This window comes from Phyllostomus hastatus, unplaced genomic scaffold, assembly GCF_019186645.2.
Source record: "Phyllostomus hastatus isolate PE091 unplaced genomic scaffold, TTU_PhHast_1.1 phas_scaffold_93, whole genome shotgun sequence".
Lineage (NCBI taxonomy): Eukaryota > Metazoa > Chordata > Mammalia > Chiroptera > Phyllostomidae > Phyllostomus > Phyllostomus hastatus.
Genome location: NW_025334042.1, coordinates 146,314 through 163,129, shown reverse-complemented (window position 1 = coordinate 163,129; position 16,816 = coordinate 146,314). Strand labels below are relative to the sequence as shown.

Genomic DNA, 16,816 nt, shown 5'->3' with positions numbered 1-16,816 from the left:
GGGTTAACTCAAAGTTCAAGTAGATATTGAATTTTTTGACAAATACACCAAAATAATTCTTAAAAATCTAAAGACAAAGAAATGTTTTAAATAATTTAATGATTGTTGATTTCTCCCATGTGTTAGATATTGAGGTAGGCACTTTCATATACAATATGTAATTTCATTCTCCCAACAAGCATATGGGATAAGGATTATTATCCTCCTTTTACAAATGAGAAAACTAAGGCCCAGTTTTTTTGCCCAAGGACACTTGCTTACGTAAGATGTAATTAGAAATCCAATTCAAATTTTCTGATCCCCAGTTCAATTTTCTTGCTTTCACTGTACCACTGTCACTTTCAAACTCAAGCACTCTAAATCGCAGCTCTTCTAAGGTGTGTCAACCTATTTCTCTGGGAGAGGCAATAGTTGTGAGAGAAGAAAAATTCTTCATGTTACCAAAAATAACTCACTCTACTTAATCTGATGTGATTACCAAGTCTCATTTAAATGTTTTGGTTCATGCTGTCTATCTCCTGAGAAAACTTGCTTACCTTCAGATATTATAACCATTTCTATAAGACCGAACTCAAGAATCACCTCCTCCAAGAAAGTTTCCCTGATTAAATGACCTGCTCCCCTCTTCCTAAGCCAACATCCTTCTTTATCACCTCACTTCTTATACAGTATCTACTTTGGACTACATTATCACATACACCTCTTTGTTTTCCAGTCATATGTCTGGAACTACATTTTTTCTTTCAATGACTATTAAGCATTTTCAGGGTCAATGGTAAGCAAAATAGACAAGGTCCTTGTTACCATGGACAGATTACATTGTTTGCAACTTTAACAAAGGTAAAAATAACACAGAGTAAGGATATGATGTTTTAGGACAAGGATTCCTTCCCTACAAGGTCTCAGAAGAAAGCCTGCAAACTTGACATTTTTTAGGGAGAAAAAAAATCCCTTCTATTATGTCTTCCAGGTGAGACCCTCAACCTCATGCCATTGAGAAGGTATATGAGGGGGTGAGGGACCAAGGTGGAAGGAAGGAGAGATCTAAAATCTCTCAGGGGTTTCCCACATACTGACATGAAATCTTTACACATGAGTCCAGACATCTCTTTCTGTGCCCCATCTACAAGAAAACTATACTTCAGCCACAATTGCTACAATCAAGCACCTCCATCAATCTCCTTGCACACAACCACCTTCATTAATGAAGTACTCAGAGACTTTTTATGTAACTTGTATTTATGTAATATTTGTAGGTCATATTCCTAAGAATAAAGGAGAGCCTATGGTCTTCTATTTTGACTCTCCCGATGCTCGGATATCTTTGCTACAAATGTGTTTGGATTGAAATAGTATAATATAAATATTAAAATATAATACCTCAGGTATTGCTATTAGGAAAGAATTTTCCAAAATAATATTAGAAAGCTACATTTAAGTATCAATTCTTTATTCTGTCTTTCATGTTTCAACACAAGTAATCTGCTCTTAGAGGATTATTTATAAACAAACCAAATTTAAATGTACTAAAAGCATTCCCTAATTGAAAAAATTCTGCAGTCTGTCCTTTAAAAAAAAGACCCTTTGGTAATGAAGATTTTATAAATTCATTAATTTTATCATTTTTTTCTCAAATCAAAACAAACTAAAACATAACTACATTACACAGAATTACATATTTCTTATTTTTTCATGGCTTAGGTGCATTTTATTAATTTTCTTTAGAACTGTATATTTCTCCCCAAAGTATACTTTAAGGTTTTTCAGTTCAAAATGAGCCAAAAAACTAGATATTGCCAAATTTCTAAGTGCCATAAATGTGTTCTAAGAAACATATTTGATTGCCTCTAAAATGTAATAACGTTATAAATGAAAAAATATCTTTTCACAGATCATAGATACAATAATATTCAATATTCGGTATTCAATAACAGAAATAAACCATGACCATTTTTAATTAAACAGGCATTTCTGAGCACCCGTGTAGGATGTACTGCAGCTCAAACTGTGCACATGGAATTTGACCACAAAGACTTAATCTGCATAATTAAAGACCTAAAAGGTAGTTCTTATGTTTCATCTGGTCCCTTTCCCAGTACTCTTAACAAGCATATTATAGTCGTTCCATACACAGTTGTTATCAAAAAAAGAGGTAACAAATATTTTAAATTAGTCATACTTTCAATAGAGGACAGACTGCATACCCTTACTCTTCCTTCCCCAACCTGTTTTGCAAAACTAGCATGATCTTAATAATTTCATTGCAAAACAAGTTCTGCAAGCACAGAAATTGACCATACTCTCTGTGTGATCAGTTTAGATGCCTGATGGGATGCAGAAACCCTAACAAGCAATTCACCCATGTTTCTCCACAATCTTGCTCTCCTTGGAATCCTAAAAAGTGGGAAAATGGTTTAAAATAGTAATTTTAAAAGATTTAAGAGACACTAATTTGAAGCTAAGTTTCAAAGGAAGTTAATAATACTACCATAAAACAGGACAGCCTAATATTACTCAGATATCATTTTAGTCTTCCAGCATCAGAAAGGCAAAAACTCCATTAAATTATGTATTTAATCAAATATGCTTATATCATCAGTTAGATAAGTTTGAGTAGGAACCCAAGTTACCCTATTATTTCACACAGCATCTAGATAAAATGAAATTAGGTGTGTTCCCCAGAGCAGATGTCTCCCGAAGAGTGTTAAATGGCTTTTGTGAATGGAAAATATGCATATACAGTTGCTTCGCCTCAGTTGGTCTTGAGTGGGTGTCTCAATGAACCAAAAGCACACTCCGTATGTGAAGCTCCTTGGAACCTGCTCCACTCATGAGAATGGGCTTTGAAACAAACTTTACATTAAAAGTACAGCAAAGGCTTCGCGCTTCTCTTATGTTGCAAGAAGGCCACAGGTACCGAGGTTCAGAGGGACAACACTGTGTCATCCAGCTCTGCAAGGGCGGGTGCAGCCTGCGGCGCGCGCGGCACAGCCTCCACCTGGGCTGTCACAGGAAAACCGGAGCCTCGCCTTAACCGCCACAAAGTGACAGCACCAGCTCCCCTGGGCGCGGGGGCTCCCGGCGAGACTCGACTGTCCGCCCAAACTTTGGGAGGAGGCAGACATTCAGGGCGGCTAAAATGCTTCTACCTCCCCCAGCCCCTGCCGCGGCTTTGTATGGTTTCAGACGCACTGTGGCGGGCCCCAAAACACTCCACCACTGTGGCGGGCCCCAAAACACTCCACCGTCGCCAGCCTTCGGAATACCCCACTACAAAAGGGGACAAAGGAGCCAAAGAGAAACTCCTCGGCGCGGACTGCCCGGAGTCCCCGCTGGCCCAAGCTCAGAATGTGAGGACAAGGAGGTGCAGTCGCCGTAGGGGTGTGAACCCACCGCCCCCTAACTCAGAAACGCACGCGACACTCACCGATGTGGAGTCCCCGGATTGGCGGGGCTCCGGGGCTGTTTCTCCGGGGGCCCTGCACACGTCCGGTCCGACTTCAACTTCTCCCCGCCGATGTCGGCAGCGGCAGGAGGGAAGAGAGCCCTGAGGGCTTTGTCTCACCGCTGCGGAGGCGCTGCAGGCTCGACCCTTCAAGGGGGACGAACACTCCGGCCCCCGCAGCCCACCGGTGGGAGCAAGACCCCACCGTCCCTCTGTCTGCGGGGTACCGGTGGAGGCGGCTGCCGCGGCGAAAGCTAACACTACAGCCGTTGAGGTAGCCGCTACCACTACCGCCCGGCCCGGAGCACGTCGCGGCCTAATGTTGTCATCTCCCTTGTCACCGCCTCTCTGGGCAGTCAGTGCATCGGCGATCCTTCACAGTAGAGGGCTCTCTCCTCCTGTTCCCGCCCCAAGGCGCGAGGGCTCAGGCCACACCCCTTCTCGTCACGTGACGGGGAGCGGAAGTGGCAGCCAGAAGGCCTCTCCTGCCGGGCCGGCGGCAACCGCGCCCAAGAGACTGGCAGCACCTTGTGCTGCTAGGCTTATCGCCAAATGGAAGCCTCCGCACACCCGAGAGCTGCCGCGGGACGCGCGCCCACCGCCTCCCGCCCACTCCTGAGACGGGCTAAGGCAAGGCCTTCTGGACCGGTCGTACAGGCTCCTGCCCAATCTGAGGCCACTACAGGGTGGAGCTCCCAGCTCAAGGCTCTGGAGCCCACGCTCCTTTGGAGGCCGGAGCGTGAGACCCGCCTCCCCACCCTTGGGCTTGGCTCAAGTTTTAACCAACCAAAGGGGGAAAAAAAGTCTCGGTGTCTGGCTTGAAAAGCAGTAACTGCTTGTTCCAATTTCTAGTAGCACCTTAGTTATGGCTTTTAATTTACTGTTTTTCATTAGGGGTTTTTATTTTTAAGGACAGGATGGTACATTTCAATAAGACTAGGAGGAAAATAGCCCTAGCAAACCTTTTTTTGTTGTTGTTTCTAGTCTTGTTTCAGGATCCTTCATGGCAGATTTACAGACATTAAGTTTTACAATGTGCTAGGTTGGTGGCAGTTTGAAATTTAGCAGTCCGTCCCATTTTTATGATAAATGTTAATTCTTGATTCAAATACCTTAATTTTGGACATAATCTTTTGCCTTTTTTTAAACCATTTTTGGAGCAACTGTGACTCTGAACCCTGTTGATGAGAGGAATCAAGTAAAATGTTAAAGTAACAAAACAGAAATAAGGTAGAAAGAAAAGCAGAAAGTTCATGATCAAACTCTAACAAGAAAACACATGAGAAAGCTTTCTGTAATATTAAACTCCATTTGTAACATGTTTCCTTCCAGGCCATAACCAAGACTCTTTCTTAGGCAGTTTTCATCTCACTACATTTTCTCAACAAGGTGTCAAAAAAATGTTCTGATCAACTGGATACTTAGAAATGAATAAGCAATGGAGTTCAGCCTATGTAATCCTTATTATGAATACATTTCATAGAAACTGTTAGAAGAAAATGGAGTTTAAGACTCACCATTATTTCATGTTACCCAAGAAAGAAAAGAAATACTATCAATTGAACTACGCCATGCCATTGGTTTTTAAAAAACCATCTTGAATTTAGAGATGTTAAAATATGAAAATAAGTCTTAGAATCTGTGAGATATTGTGATGAATTGGTGTTCCAATGAGGAAAAGATTCTACAAACTCTGGAAGTCTGAGAGTTGGTACTTGTGGTTCAAATGAATAGGAGGGAAGTTTATTATTCTGTGAATGTCATCATTTCAACAAAGCTAATAACTTTGCAGTTTGTCAACAGACTGAAACCTGTCTTATTTTCCAGGGCAGTTTTGTTTCGAACTGACTCAAAAATCAATTTTATTTTTTAAAATGTATTGATTTTAGAGAAAGGAAGAAGGAGAGAGAGAGACATCTAACTAACCTGGTTATGAATTCATTTATTGATTCTTGCATGTGCCCTGAGGGGGGATCTAGCCCACACAGCCTTGGTATATCAGGACAACACCCTAACCAACTGATCTACCCAGCCAGGACAATTTTATGTTTTAATGGAATAGAATAATGTATAAAATATTATAGTGCGTATCTACTAAGGGCAAGTATTGCTTTATGGAACTTTTATGAGGGAGGGGAAGAGTGGGTTGTATGTTGTGATTTAAACTCTATTTCCTATTGCAAGTTGCAATCAAATTTGATAAAAATGTTCCTAGAGCATAGATAACATGAAATATACCATCTGGGCTCTGCTTTCTGGTACTTTTATTTTGTTACTGAGATGAAAGATTAGAAATAGGAGGCAAATTGCCATGTCTAATCCTCTCCCGCCTTAACCCTACATTCTTATATTGGCTGTTGAAGATGAATGGCCATTTATTGTAATGGAAAGTATTGTAGTGGAAGCAAAGAGGTCTAGATTATAGATTTAGGTCATTAGATGTATGACTAGATAAATTATTTCCTGCATTTCAAGTTCTTTTTTTTTTCTTGGACTTCATGCTTTTTAAGGAATGATAACCTTTTTCTCCAATTGATGATGATTTGAAACAAATCATGATGGTATACATAGGATTATTCAAATTCTTGTCAAAATAGATGCAACTCCTTTCACCACACTTAAGAAACCAGAATGCAAGTAAGTGAAAATGAAGATATTATAGGGAAATATATGTAAGTATATCTTTCACAATCTGTAACTGAGAAATTTCTGATAACACCCATTTGCTATGTTAAGACATACCTTGTCAATTTGTTACTGCTAAAGTGATTTTAAGAATAAAATTTGAGCTCTGGCTGGTGTGGCTCAGTGGATTGACTGCAGGCCTGTGAATCAAAGGGTCACTGGTTCAATTCCCAGACAGGTCACATGCCTGGGTTGCATGCCAAGGCCCCAGTAGGGGGTGCATGAGAGGCAGCCACACATTTATGTTTCTCTTATTGTCTTTCACCCTCCCTTTCCCTCTCTCTAAAAATAAATAAATAAAATCTCTTTAAAAAAGAATAACATTTTACAATAAAACTTTTTAAATATCCAATTTTAAAAAATATTTATTTACTTATTTATTTTACAGAGAGGGGAAGGGAGGGAGAAAGAGAGAGAAAAATCGATCCGTTGCCTTCTCATACAGACCAGGGACTGAACCCGCAACCCAGGCATGTGCCCTGACAGGGAATCAAACCAGCAACCTTTTCCTTTGCAGGACATTGCTCAACCAACTGAGGCGTACTGGTCAGGGCTAACTATACAGTTTTAACTCCAATAAAAATTCATCTCTTTTGCCTAGTATTTAATTATTCATTTCTAAGAATGAGAAGGGTTTTTTCCCAAGTCAGTTTAACTACTAGCAGTCAGGATAATCTTTCCCACGGAATGTATTTCAACCCTGACCCAGAATGAGAGATTTGGCTTGAGGTTTTTTCTTTTCTTAAGCCTAATAAGAATCCATGGAGATACTTATGTTGCCAAAGGTTGGTAATGAGGATTTCTCTTGAAGGTTAAGATTGAAAACAACCTCAGATATAAATAAGGTATTCAACACAAATTTGAATACTGTGGTCAATTGTATTATTATTCTTGGTCATGTGACTTGCCCTGGCCATTGGTGTGTGAGCAGATGTGACATATGCTAACTGCTTTAAATCCATGTGCTATATTCAGGTCAATCTTAGTCTTATAAGACTAAGACCTGCCCTACACACACACACACACACACACACACACACACACACACACACACAAGACTGTGGATCCAAGAATTATTCCTTCAGTGTAGAGATGTGCTAGAAATAAACTTGCCCCTAACTAGCATACACATCATTCTCTACAAAGAAAATTTAACTGTCTTAAACCTTGTCAGCTAATGGACAGGGGAAAAAACCAAAATCATATGTGAGAACTTGGAGTCACAATCCAGCTCTCCCTCAAAAATGTAGCTTGAATTCTTACTACCTGGGTGATTCCAAACATCTTAAGCTGATAATTTTTAACTGATAGTGCTTTCAGATATGGCAGAAGCAAATGTCAGTCATCTCTGGAAGAACTCATCTTCATCTTAAGAGTTACAGAATGATTATAAATAAAATTCTGAGGAAAATTAGCAGCTCACATTTCAAAATATAATTAGTAATAATAAGACATCATTAGTGAGAAACACTATAAATGTAAGACTGCAGAAACAGATTCAAAAGGACGTCAGGCACTGAAATTACCAGGCACAGACTATGAAGTAATTATATAAAATATGAATGAAGAAATAAAAGACAAGTTTGAAAAACATATGAACAGAGAACAATAAACTATAAAATATGACTGAAAATATTTGGGAAAATAGAACTTAAAGAACTGAAAAATATATATTATTATTAAAATGTAAAACTCAGGGGACAGGTTTAACAGTCTGTTTGGCACAGCAAATGTATAATCTAGTGAACTGGGAAGTAGAGTTGGAGAAATGATCACAAACACAAGAGAAAAAGAAAAAGAAATGAAAAATATAAAATATACTTTAAGTGACATAGAAGACATTGTGAGATCTAAAACAAATCTAATTACCTCCAGGAGAATAAGAAAGAGAATATAAGGCAGAGGCAATATTTGACAAGATAATGACTGAGAACTTTCCAGAACTGATGAAAGACTCCAACCCACAGACTTAAGTCTCCCAAATCCCAAGCAAGCTAAAGAATAATAAATTCACACTTAGGTACACCATAGTGAAACTATATAGAACACCAAAAACAAAAAAGAAAGCCTTCCAAGTAGCAGAGAATAAATACAGATTATCCTCAAAGTGTCTGGTAACTGACTTATATCAGTAACAACAGAAACCAGAAGACTGGACATCTTCACTGTGCCAGAAGAAAATGACTGTCAATACCCAGTGGAAAGATCTTTCCAGAATGAGGCCAAAATAAAGGCATTTTCAGGCAAGCAAAAGCAGAGTTTTCTGCTAATACAGCCTCACTAATACAAATTCTAAAGAAATTTCTTTCTTTAGACAAAAATAAAATGATCTCAAGTGGTAGGTCTGAGAGGTGAGACTAAAGGAAGAACACTGAAAGTGGTAAATATTAACAAGTTTAAAAACCAGTGATTATACAAGAGACATTAAATTATTTTAATAATGTTTTAAAGGAAAAAATAACAATCTCTCATATGCCTAACATCAGAATAAGTCCAATAAATTTTTTACTTTATACCTATTGACTTCATCAGATCAAGTATTATACCCATTTGTATAATTATTTCCATCTAGTATATGCCTTTAGAAGCAACAACATTAAGCATTCCCTTTTTCTTTTCTCATCAATGTAAGTAAAATTTTAACATTTTATTGGTATTTTCTTTTAAATAGGTGTACTGGTACAGCATTTTACATTTTTCTTGATAATGGCTTTATTGTTTAGATTTGCATAATGTATCAGTGAACGTAATTTATTAATAATTAGACTAAGAAATGAGTGTATATTTAGGAGACCATGATTTAGAGTAACAAAAGGCAGAATAATATACAATATTCACATACCTATGAAGCATTAGTGATTCCCACCATAGACATCTAAAAATGAAAGTTCATCATAATGAATTACATAATTATGTATTCACAGATAAAGGACAATGAAGTCTTACTGAAAAGCTCTGCCTACTCTTTCCACCCACCTTGCCTATTCAAAATTAGGTGCTATGACTTTTAACACCATTTCTGGAAATAGTTAGAAATTTATGCTCAGGATATAAGAACTGGCTCCTGAGTTTTAATTCAACTCAGAGGGCATCCTAAACTCCAAATAAATTTAACAAAGAGGAGCCCATTTCTTTCTGATACCTACCCATTTCCAGTGTAAATATGTTCTTCATTTCAGTTTCATGAGAGTGTATAAAAAACTGTTTATCACAATGATGTAAATGTAGGAAACATAGAACAAATAAATAAGCCCTTTCACTTTCAAAGTTTTAACTAATGCAAAGAAATTATGTGTGTCTTTTATTTTACCAAGCTTTACTCTCTTTCCCTCAACCACATGAGATTATTCAAAATGTAATTCTGTAGTACTTTCTTGATAAAACCAAATCTATCGTTCACTGCAGAATGTCCAAGTGACTTTTATGTCTATATCTTTAAACATATAAAAGATTATATATTCATATTACTAGTGTAGATTATCCAGTTAGCTTTGTTCAACCCGTATTTACACATCTATAGACTTTCTGAGAAGTCACAGTAATTCAATTTATATTAACCAGATTGTACATTGTCTTTCAATTTAATAAGCTATTAGTTTTTCTGGGTTGAAGGCCCATCCCATTACAAAAACATTATCAAGTATCTGTAGGTTACTCCACCTCTTTCCTGAAATGGATGCAAAACCAGCAAAGGGCTTGTCCTACCTATAAAGTAGTGTGTTTTGAACTGTCATTTCTGCTGTTCCCTGCTGGGAGTGAGGGTTCCATGCATACTCACAGCATTGTCAGGTAGCAGCCATCTAGCACCACCCCTCCTAAGCAATGACAAATCCTGCCTAGATGCCTTCCTCCAAATTTCCTAGGTATTTACTATCTCTTACCACTCCAGAACACTGCTGCCCAGAGATGACAAGATGGCAGAAGAAGACACGTACCCTATGTTCCAAAAATACCTATTCACTTTAGGTTCCTGTTAGATTCATCTCTCATCTGGGCCCTCTTGATATTCTCCCCTCATTTTTCAGTCAATTCCTGTGGGAGCCATACTTTTGCCCATATTCTCACATACACAGCTGAGACCAGGCTCTCCCTACCAGACTTCCTCAGTCATTTTATTTAACCCTTAATCCCTGTTAACACCCTCCTGGAAATGGACTGGAGCTGGCACGCCTTTATTTGAGACTTCATCTTTGAATGTCAGCTCCTTTCCAGAAATGGCCAAAAACTTCTCCCCTGGTGGTCCCACCTCGTTGATTACTCCCCACTGACTTCCTTTTTCTGTCAGCCAAATACAGGTAGTCTTGGACCTGACCGTTTACATCCCAACAGTCCTTAAATTATTATAAAAGTAGTACACCATATGCATACAGTGATCTAAACTAAGGACAGGAAAATTCTAGAAGAAAGTGACCTTTATTCAACAAATAAAGGCAAGGAAAACAAAGGAGGGCACTGTTTATAGATTAAAATAAACTCAGTAGACATATCAACCGAATGTAACGCATAGGCTTTTTTAAGATTCTGATTCAAACAAATCACTGTTGTAAAATACATTAATAAGACAGGGAAATTTTAATACTGATTGGGTGTTACATGATATTAAAGAATTATTGGTCTTAGGTACGATAATATGTGATTATGTTGGTTTTTTTTAAATGTCTCGTTCTTAGAGACCCACAACTCTAAACTATAACTGGGCCTCTGCTTTAGAAAAAAAAACCTTCAAAATATGTTTTTTTTTTCTCCAACTGTAGGCTGCGTGGTGGGAATGTACTCTACCACTACTACTTGTTATTTTCTACCCTTACCCAAATACAGAGTTTGGCACAAATAATGCCCCTTTTTTATTACATAAAAGATCTTTTATTACAAAATCATAAGCATGCAATTTTGTAACATAACATCACACTCAAGCACAGTGTATGACATTTTAGGTGAAATGTTCAAATTGCTGTTCATCTCATGTGAGACATTCACATACCCCACCAACCACACTCAATGGCATCACTTCTGCCAGACTCTGTATAGTTATCTTTCTCTCCTTATCATGTCAATGCTTTTCATTAGTAAAAGTATTCAACCCCAAAGCAACTCATGCTACTTGTTATTTGCTGCAAACTTCTTTAAGCCCCGGAGAAAGGCTACCATCACGTGGCCTATGGTAAATAAATAAGATTGAGGACGTTAACTTGTCCAAATTTATATAAAGCTTTCTGCAGATGCAGATTACCCTAGAGATGCTAAGAAGCAAATGTACTGATCTCCTTGGCATTCAAATGATTCAGCTACAAATAGAACTTGAACAGATTCCAAATGTGCAACTGTCAAATTCATAAAAAGTAGAAAAACATGTCAAGTACAAGTTTAGGCTTTGCCTTGAATAGCATTGACTATTACCTGAAAAAGAATCGAAAGTGTTCAGTTAATGTTTTATTTTTGTCAGTGCTAATATTTGACAAGAACTAAGCACTTTCATTTCATGCACAGATGTTCCCATCAGGTTAGCAGTGATAATCCAGAAACTGTTATCAGTTAGTGTTACTATCAGGTCCAAAGAAAATCTCAAAATCACTTCAATAATATTACAAGGTTCATTAACACAAATTTGACTCACTGAAGTAGTATAATGTAGAAGGGTTGAGCTCAACTGTAAAGTCAGACCTCAGTTCTAATCCTAGCCTTATCATTTACTAGCTGTGTAAACCTCACCAATGCTCTTTTTCTCATCTGTGGAGTTTTTTAAAAAAGCCAATTTTACAATATTGCTATAAAAATTAAATAACTCATGGAATATACACTATTATGATTACTGTTTGGGGATTGTTACATTCTACACGATATCACTATATTTTCACTCCACTCAATTGTAAGAAAATTACATATAGACTGTACACTCTACCAACCCCCCACTGATACCAAGACTTTTGCAGAACTGCCCTCATTCTGAGAATTATAGAAGACATGGACACAATGTCAGGTCGTGAAAGCTGATATATTTAAGAATTTACACAATCCCCAACTCAAGTAGGATATCCCATGTGACGTGAGAATGAAAGCCACTTCTTCAGCAACCAGGAGCCAGGCTGGATTTCAGAGTTGTGTCTTCCATTCATGTAAGACTATCAACCAGGCCTCCTCCTCCACAGTACATGGAGTCAACTGTCTCAGCCAATTCACTCTTACCAAACTTATTATGTACAATAAATCAAAGTCAAACAAAATATGTCTCTAAGCACAATACAGTAGTGCATGCGTTTCCTTATTCTTCTGCCTTCACAGTACTGCTTAGCAACCCAGAACATCTTATCTATGATTTCTTATAAATGCAAAAATGGCTTTTCAAAAGCTAATGTTGTTGAAAGATATGAGAGGTAAAGACTTAATGAACTCAAGTTAAACATTTTGGGCTAGAATACTTATGGTTGATGTATTATATTTTTACATGGCATCTTTCATGCTATTTGCTTGATGTTTGATAATGGAATTAATGATATGACAGTCTCATTCCTACTTTGTAAATTAGTTGCCAAAAAATAATTTGTTTAACATTAGTTGGATACTATACAGATGTCTAGTTCCCCTGCAGACATAAATTTTAAGCTTTAACACCTGTTGAAAACCTTTACACAAGTCAATAATTTCAATGAGAATTGCAAAATAATTCTAATTCCATCATTACTTCTATATTCTGACTTTCTATTACCTGGAACTGTTTGGTTACCCTGAACTATGGTTCCTACAGGAAAGGAAAAATAAATAGTAATTGTTTATTTTTACTTACTAGTTTTTACAGTAGAGATATTTTGGAAACTAACAGGAAAATCTGAATTTGGCTTTTAGGTTAGATGAAAATTTATTGACTTGGAAAGGTAGAGACTGTTGCTTTTAAAAAAGTAAATAGGTTACAAAACTGCACATTGAATATGATACCATTTTTGTTTAAAATACATATTTATTTATATGCAAATATAGGGAAAAGTAAGGTATACAATAAGCTATTAACAGTGGTAATCATTGGATAAGGAATACGATTGTTTTTATTTTTCTATTTTGCCTATATTTAGTTTCTGATTTTCTACCATGCATATACTATGTTTATAATAACAAAGGGTGATTTTGAAAAAAATCACTATTTTCTACTGAACCTACATAAAGCTTCTGAAGCATTATCAGCACAAGCCTGTGTATTTCAGCATGGGGGGCTACCAGAGCACCAGCCGAGCTCATTACTTCTGCAAAGCCTTTTGACTTATTTTGCCTTCTGATTCATTTTGCCATCTGACTTAGGTTGCCTCTGCATCTTAACCATGGCCAGTAAGAGCTACCTTAGAGCTAGATCCACATAGCCTTTTCAGTTTAGCAGTCATCACCAACTGGCAACTTCTTAGTATGCCTCTTGTTTGCTTTGGGGCAGAAATTGTCTTTTTCTTTAGTTTTTTTTTTTTTTGTCATTGTACTCTCTCAGCTTTCCTCTTATCTTTCTGACTGCTCCTCAGTCTCCTTTGCAAGTTTATCCTTCTTTATTTCTTTTTGCTCCAAATTTTATACTTGGCCCCTTTCTCTTTCTGCTCTGTATATCTTCCTAGAAAAAGAAGGGGAAATGAATCTTGTGTTCTTTTTAATCTACCAGCTATATCTCTAGCCTAGTCTTTTCTCCTGAGCGACAGGACCATACATTTACTCACTAATTATTGTAGTGTCCAGCTTGATGTTTCATCACAAATACATTGAATATCTAAAATTTAAGTCATCATCTCTATCCATTAATTTTTCAATAGTTATTGAGTGACTTTTGAAAATCAAATTATGCTAGGAACTGAATATATGCTATACTGAGTAAAACAGACATGGCTGGAAATTAAATTTAAGCAGTTAATACAGACCAGATCCTACAGGAGTCTACATGGCATGGTTAGAGTTTTAATTCTATTCAGAGTGCACTACACACTGGGTTGTTTTAGCAGGTAAGTGACATGACCAAATTTGCTTTTTAAAAAGATCACTGTAGCTTCTCCTTAAGGGCTTGAAGAGGGTAAAGGGGGAAGCAGAAAGACCAGATATTAGGGCTAAAGTCCAGGCAAGAGCTAAATGTGGCCTAAACTAGACTGGATCTATATTTTGAAGAAAGAATAAGTTTTGATATTGGCTTCATTTTGAGGTTGAAGTAAAAGGAAAGAATTTATATATATATATATATATATATATATATATATATATATATATATATATATATATATATTTTTTCTTTCTTTTTTGGAGAACCATGACTAATACAACAACCTTAAAATTAGTCTCTGTAAAAGAAGATTAGTAAATGATATTCTATGAAATTTTAGATTAATAACAAGATCCTGCGTACACCCTATTTACTTTGACCTCAGAATGTCAAGTGAAATTGCAGAATCCTAGAATAACCCATAGAAATAAGTCAATATTTATTATATTTTCATATATGAGAAGTCTTCCAAAAGAGTCATTGGTTACAAAATCATAGAATTTTACAGAGAGCCTTGTAGACTGAAAAAACAACCAACATAATCTGCCACATATATGCCTTAGACTGTGGTTTTATAAAATGTCTACTTAGGACAGTGTTCTAATTGTCTTCACAAATTCAATGTTGTGAAATGTGTGGCTGGGCATTAATTACCATTTTAGAAAGTATTCAATTCTTCTACACAACTGGGAATGCCAAGTCTTCAATTTTAATATGTTCTTCTGTACAAGATGCTATTTCTAAAGTATTTAGTTGCCCCCTGCTGGTTACACAATTTTAGAATTCCTAAAAATACATAGTTCTCAGATTACATGTGATGACAAACTTCTAAAAGGATAAATTGAACTTTTTTATCAGAGGATTCACAATGGATTTCCAGTGCTCAATTGACATACGTTAACCCAGAAGTGATATTTTATGTCTGTTTGAATCCTTTTCAACCATGTGGGAATAATTTATAAAATTGAAGGGAAAAATATGTTTTAAAATCTTAAAAACTGTATTTTTATTGTGTCTCTGCTACCACCTTTCTGGCTAATCTTGGCCAAGACATTTTCACTTGTTGATAACTACATTTGCATCTGTAGTATGCAGTATAATTGACATTCAATAAGCTGCACATATGTAAAAGATAATTTGATAAATTTTGACATATATACACAATGGTGAAACTATCACTGCAATCGAGATCATAAAAATATTTATCTTTCAGCCCTGGCAGGCGTAGCTCAGTGGATTGAGCGCAGGCTGCGAACCAAAGTGTCGCAGGTTCGGTTCCCAGCCAGGGTACATGCCTGGGTTGCAGGCCATAACCCCCAGCAACCGCACATTGATGTTTCTCTCTCTCTCTATCTCCCTCCCTTTCCACTCTAAAAATAAATAAATAAAATCTTTAAAAAAAAAATATTTATCTTTCCCTAATGTTTTTGTGTGCCATTTTCTTTCTCCTTCCTCCTGCCCCCCACTTCCTCCCTACCCTTTCCTATCCTCAAGTAGCCACTGGTGTGCTTTCTGTCACTATAAATTAATTTGCATTTACAGAGAAGAACATAAATTTTAAGCTAACTAGTTTAGGAGACTAAAATGAGATATGGAAAAACTTAAATTCTTTTTAAGTATTAAAAAAAACAGTTTTTGAGATTTCTTGTCTTGAAGCCTGAGGAGTAATGTGATGCTATAGTTAAAGACCTTAACTTTAGAGTCAGCAGCCATGAACTTAGTCTTGGCTCTGTCATTTACTGGCTGTGTGACCTTGAGCAAGTTACTCAACATCCTAACTGGAGTTAACAGTTTCCTCATACTTAGGGGAAAGGATAATAATAACATCTATCCTCATAACGATGTTGTGAAATTGTATGCAAAGCAATTAGCTCAGTGCTGGGTCTGTATATAAAACACACTCAACCAAATGATAGCCACCTGTCTTTAGACATTTCAAAGAGCACCCATGTAATGTCAAAAAAAGGAAATGATGACTCTGACCATGTAGCCAGCTTAATCTTAAGGCAATCCTTTTAGAAGGTGTACGTGAGGATTAAAATGATTCACTGTGCAGATAACTCTGACTCAAGTCCTTTTCCTAAGCACCCATTAGTTCTCCTTCCTAGCCATACATGGTTTTCCTCATAACTCTTTTCCCAATTGTCAGGTTTTCTTTACTTTGTGTTTCCATCCCTACCCCACCCCCAAACATGCAACCTGACTGTCATTTCAGCTTTATGATTTGACAAATGCCTTGGCCAAAGCAGAGTGAAAGACAGTTACTCCACCAGAGTAGAGTGAATGGTAGTCACTACTTGAGGTGACATGAAGGCAGAGATAACGGAAGGAACTGCTGTTTTGTGATAAATGCTCCTTAATAGTTTTCTACCTTATGATTAAATATTTCTGTTGCTTTCTTTGAGTTTTCAAGTTCTGCCAGATTGATATTTTATAAAGTTCTCCCTCTGCAACAGAAACTAAGTGAGCTCCACTTGCCAGCCTAGTCCAATCTAGTGTCCAGTGAAAGTTCTGGCTTTCTGGATGAGAGAGTTAAGATACTATATCTTGGAATGCTTTTGTGTGCTTCATTAAAAATAGTCTAGGGAATTTATATGGGAAATGGGGTTAGGGGTGTCATTTTGTGGGGGGAACTTTCTGTTTACCATCCCTCCTATTTTGTAGCATACCATTTATGCAGGTTTATTCAC

The 16,816-nt window shown here is 37.0% G+C and overlaps 1 protein-coding gene and 1 pseudogene across 2 annotated transcripts in view; one reads left to right on the top strand and one right to left on the bottom strand.

Moving 5' to 3' along the window:
• The window catches only part of OSBPL8 (oxysterol binding protein like 8), a 179,952-nt gene extending 175,935 nt beyond the window's left edge, over window positions 1-4,017 (bottom strand). For both annotated transcript variants that reach the window (XM_045829129.1, XM_045829130.1), the window contains exon 1: window positions 3,428-4,017. The gene's annotated coding sequence lies outside the window, so the exon portion shown is untranslated. The remainder of the gene's footprint in view (window positions 1-3,427) is intronic.
• Window positions 3,998-16,816, top strand: part of LOC123812531 — a 31,845-nt pseudogene continuing 19,026 nt past the window's right edge.